The sequence below is a fragment of the Staurois parvus genome, unplaced genomic scaffold, assembly GCF_062004578.1.
Source record: "Staurois parvus isolate SC_StPar_1 unplaced genomic scaffold, SC_StPar_1.0 ptg002753l, whole genome shotgun sequence".
Classification (NCBI taxonomy): domain Eukaryota; kingdom Metazoa; phylum Chordata; class Amphibia; order Anura; family Ranidae; genus Staurois; species Staurois parvus.
Window position 1 is genome coordinate 2,844,839 of NW_028320549.1, and position 5,906 is coordinate 2,850,744.

The following is a 5,906-nucleotide window of genomic DNA, read 5'->3' on the forward strand; positions in this document are numbered from 1 at the left end:
ACTTTCTTTAGCTTTCTGTAATAGTGGCATTCTTATGACCACTGTAATGTGGTATTCTTCCTATGGACCACCAATAATTTGGTTTTAGCAGGGGTTCCCCAAGACCTTAAAATTATTTCAAGGGTTCTCCTTGAAACTCTATTAACAATTCACATAACATTGCCAAAGCAGAGATGGTTCCCATTGCTATAAATAACCTCTGCACAGCTGATTTGTTTCCATTATCCGTCATTTCAGGATGAAGAGTTACTGACGAGATATTACATCCATAGATCCATGCAAGAACAAGAAGAAAAATACACACCTTCATTTTAAAATGTCATTTTTTTTTTCCAAAATGCTAGAAAAACTGCCAGAGGGCACACATTTTATTTACTGAAATTCCATCCATAGAAATGCCTGATGTAGGAAAATGAAAAGGCCTTTTTTTATATTCTAATGCAACATTTTTTAGGTAATTTTTTAGTCAATCCACTGGCTAAGCCAGCCATTCTCAACCAGCGTTTCTCCAGATGTTGCAAGGGGTTCCTTGAGTTGTGGCTGATTGACAGTCCATTTGATGGTGCTTAGATAGTTCCAGTGCTAACGGCAACTGGTAGAGCTAGCTGTATGACGCCAGTAAACTTTCTTTAGCTTTCTGTAATGGTGACATTCTGATGACCACTGTAATGTGGCATTCTTCCTATGGACCACCAATAATTTGGTTTTAGCAGGGGTTCCCCAAGACCTTAAAATTATTTCAAGGGTTCCCCTGGGGTAAAAAGTTGATAAAGGCTGGGATGATCTATACTACAAAATGGTGGAGCTTCTGTCGAACAAAAGGACTTGCTGATATGCAGACAAATCCACTTTTCCACCTTGATCTGTAACTTTAGTTATAGAATCTAAACATTCCATATGATTTATGGGTTCACAGCAATAAATCTTGCATACTGCAAATCACGCAAACGTCTCCTAATGTCGGGGTTCCCCAAGGTTCTGTCCTTGGACCTCTCCTATTCTCGATCTACACTTCTTCCTTGGGATAGCGGATCGGTTCCCATGGTTTCCAATACTACTTCTATGCGGATGACACACAAATCTATCTCTCTACTCAGCTCACCCCATCAGTTTCCTCACGTATCACTGGTTTCCTAAAAAACATATCAGACTGGATGTCACACCACTTCCTAAAACTCAATCTATCCAAAACTGAGCTCATAATATTTCTTCCCCCACATGCCTCTTCCCCTGATTTCTCCATCAAGGTCAATGGCACAACTATTAACCCATCCCCTCATGACAGGGTGCTAGGGGTAACCCTGGATTCTGAACTATCCTTTCAGGCCCTCATACAATCCCTGTCAAAATCATGCTGCCTCAACCTCTGCAATGTCTCCAGAATACGCCCCTTTTTAGCCAATGATACCAAAAAGTTTCTAATTCTCTCCCTGGTTATTTCTTTCCTCGACTACTGCAACTCCCTCCTTATTGGCTTACCTTTACATAGGCTATCCCCCCTCCAGTCCATCATGAATACTGCTGCCAGCCTCATCCACCTTACCAACCATTCAGTGTCTGCTACCCCTCTCTGCCAATCCCTCCACTGGCTTCCACTCATTCAACGAATAAAATTCAAAATACTAAAAACAACTTACAAAGCCATCTACAACTCTGCCTCCAGCTACATCACCAACCTGGTCTCAAAATATCAACCAAACCGCTCTCTTCGATCCTCCCAAGACCTTCTGCTCTCTAGTTATCGTGTCACCTCCTCCCATGCTCGCCTGCATGGAACTCCCTACCCCAATCTGTCCGGCTATCTCCTAATCTATCCACCTTTAGACAATCCCTGAAAACCCTTCTCTTTAAAGAAGCCTGTCCTGCTTCTAACTAGTAAACTGCTTTTAATTCCTCCATCAGCTCATCCCCCACAGCTATTACCTTTTGTATCACTCAACACTTCCTCCTAGATTGTAAACTCTAATGAGCCGGGCCCTCTGTTTCCTCTTGTACCAAATTGTATTGTGACTGTAATGTCTACCTTCATTTTGTAAAGTGCTGTGCAGGGGCGGACTGACAACTCATGGGCCCCCGGGCAATAGGGGATCATGGGGCCCCTGTGTCCTTGCCCACACTGAAAGCACACCCAAAAAAGCATATAAAAAGGTACCAGGGGCATTTCATGGGGCCCCCTACTGACCCTGGGCCCACGGGCAGTGCTTGACTGGTCAGTCCGCCCCTGGTGCTGTGCTAACTGTTGGCACTATATAAATCCTGTATAATAATAATAATGGAACCAGTGGCAATCTAAGGTGACCATTGTATTTCCTTCTGATTATACTGTATGTAAACTTACTCCAAACATCACTCTGTAAAGACATTGTACAAACTGGTATAATTCTCTTTGTACGCAGAGCTACCAAACCACATTGTACAGTCAAGGGTGGATTTTACTAAACTGTCAAAAACCTGTTCATTTTACCATGACTTGTAGGAGAAAGTCAAGATTTGCATTTAGATTCAGCATATTTCATATGTTTGGGACATTTTTGCTTATCTCCACAGTATCTTTGTCTGTATTGATCTTGAACAGTTATATCTGCTTAGATAATATAAACTTCATGCCTAGAAAGGCAAAAAAATTACTTGGTGTTTTTTTTAGCCTGAGTGTTATTTAAAGGAGAAGTACAGCCAAAGCTATTCTGGCTGTACTTTTCCTATGTAAAACAGGAGTGCAGTTCACTTTGCACTCCTGTAACCAGTTTTCAGCCAACAATGGGCTAAAGCCTGCTGTCAGCTGATGTCATTCAGCTGGTCCAGACTCTGCAAAGATTCCAACTTTACAATCAGCATCCACTCAGATGCCTGGACCAGCATTCTGTGGCCATACATTATACAATTATCTTCCAATTTTCTGCCCAATTTCCTTTAGATTTACCTTCAACTGTGTAGTGCAAGGGCCTGCCTAATTGGATACAACTGAAAGTGTTGTTTAGGTTTGTCCTCCTATTATATGGTTTTTGGTAAATCTAAACCAAAAATCTCCAGATAATTGTATAATGTATGGCCAGCCTTAGAGCCTGAGCCAGCCCCGTCTGCCCCATCTGCCCCTTCTACAGCTCAGCGCTACAGTGAGCACTGGAAGTGCTGAGCAGGGACCCAGTGACTGACACTGTATGATTGTCCAGTTCTTGGGTTAGAGTTGACAGGGGACAGCTGCAGCTGGGATCAGTGCGGCAGCCGTCTAGGTGAGTATGATTTTGATGACAGGTAGACAACTGTGCAAATTGAAGGTCAATATGAAGATTGGAAACATGCAGCAGGTAGGTCTTGTCCTCTAAATTTAAAGGGAACCTGTGAAAAATAAATATGGGAGCTGCCATTGCTTAAAGAGAAACTTAAAATGATATTAAAGGTTCAGGTTTTTTTTGTTTGTGTGGGTTTTTTTAACAAATATGTCATACTTACCTACTCTGTGCAATGGTGTGCAATATTTTTGCACAGAGCAGCCCCAGTCCTCTTCTTCTTGGGTCCCCTGCTGGTGCTCCAGGCTCTTCCCTACTGCCTAGTGCCCCCATAGCAAGCAGCTTGCTATGGGGGTCACCTGAGTAGGCTCACTCCTGAGCCGCTGCTCTTTGTGCCCATTCACACACAAAGTGTGGCTCGGCTCTCTCCTTATTGTCTCACTGGTTGTGATTGACAGTAACGGGGGCCAATGGTTTCAACACTCTCTCTCTCCCCAAGCATAATTGCTGGAAATGTTTAAAAAAAATTTCTATCTATTTTTTTTTTACATTTCCAGAATCAGCACACACAGGGGCCAGTGGGCAGGTCGGGGAGGAGGGTGCATCTGATGTGTCACTGGAGCTGGCTACCCACATCTGGAAGAAGCAGCCAGCTGATGAGGACCAAGATGGTGGCGCGGGAGCCCCTGTATGGCACCCAGGTGGCTTGGGCAATGCTGGATTCGCTGTGCGGGTGAAGCGTTTCTTTGTGAATCAAACAGTTTTTTAAAAATGTGCGTTATTTTACCACATACTTGGATGCGGTAAAATCAGAGGCATATTTACCACAAGGCAAACAAGCCACTTGCCTAGGGTGGCATTTTTCATGGGGGCAGAAGAAGTTCTTTATTTGCTCTTAAATACCTGGTGATCCTCCCATTTCCACTTTGTATCTATTTTATTCTGACCACACCAAGCATGAAAGCAGATCTGTGCTGGTATGGTCAGTTTACATGTCTGCTCTTTCTCCTTGAACATACAGGAAACCCTGAATCTTCACAGTCATTTTACCCACCACACCTCCTGCATAGTTCAACTGAGTTGATTGACAGCAACTCCCCAAAGAAGCCCCACTGTCAGCCTGCTCATAGCCAAATACACAGACGAAAAAAGTACATACCCAATGATGTGAGTCTGCTTACTTTACACATACACACCCATGGGAAAAACAAGTGCAGGGAGGCTGCACAGTCATGTGATCGCCAAATAAATAGTTAAATAACGATTTTTTTTACTAATGAAATTGTGTTTACACTTAAAAACGGTGTTTGCTGTAATTTGATTGGCTTGTGTTGTACTGTGTTCACGTGTACTTTAAATGTAGTCATCAATAGCCACAATGGATATAAATGCAATTTCAAACCCAGCGATTACCTTGTAAAAGCAACAGTGACATCATCACTGTGCTGAGCATAGCCTGTGCAGAGAGCAAAGCTATGGGAGGGACCCATCAGGCCCCACCCACAACAGGCTGCCTGCAGAAAATAACAGGAAGGGGCGGCGACAGGACCAGTCACTCTGCACAAGGAGAGCAGCAGCAGTGACCAGTCTGTATTACAGGAAGATCCCCTACAGGGGCAAAGTTTCACAATGGATTACTACACAGATCTAGAAGAAATGCATAAACCACAAGAATTCATGCGCCTCTTGTATTTAGACAATATTTGCTTATCCTGCAGTTCAGCTTTAAAGTGAATCTAATATCTGGCAGATTGCTGAGGTCTGATCACAGGAATGACAACCTGCATTTTCAGCAATCCACAGACGAGAAAAGTACATACCCAAAGATGTCAGTCCACTTACTTTAGATATACACTCCCATGGGGAAAAACGAGTGCAGGGAGGCTGCACAGTCATGTGATCGCCAAATAAATAATTAAAAAAACAATTTTTTACTAATGAAATTGCATTTACACTTAGAAACGGTGTTTGCTGTAATTTCATTGGCTTGTGTTGCAGTGTGTTCACGTTTACTTTAAATGTAGTCATCAATAGCCACAATGGATATAAATGCGATTTCAAACCCAGCGATTACCTTGTAAAAGCAACAGTGACATCATCACTGTGCTGAGCATAGCCTGTGCAGAGAGCAGAGCTATGGGAGGGACCCATCAGGCCCCACCCACAGCAGGCTGCCTGCAGAAAATAACAGGAAGGGGCGGCGACAGGACCAGTCTCTCTGCACAAGGAGAGCAGCAGCAGTGACCAGTCTGTATTACAGGAAGATCCCCTACAGGGGCGAAGTTTCACACTGGATTACTACACAGATCTAGAAGAAATGCATAAACCACAAGAATTCATGCGCCTCTTGTATTTAGACAATATTTGCTTATCCTGCAGTTCAACTTTAAAGTGAATCTAATATCTGGCAGATTGCTGAGGTCTGATCACAGGAATGACAACCTGCATTTTCAGCAATATGAGAAGAACATTCTTGGCAAGTATAAACTTCCTGATTTAATTCTCATAGTAACTACCTGGAATGGACCCAGGAAACCAGAACCCTCTTTAAGCAGTCACTGGCTGCCAATTAAAGAAATGCATTAATCGTGGCCTTTCTGTGCGCTCACGGCACACCTACTCTGTTGTTATGTTTGCAGAACCAGCAGCAGAACGAAGTCAACAAAATGAAGTGTAATT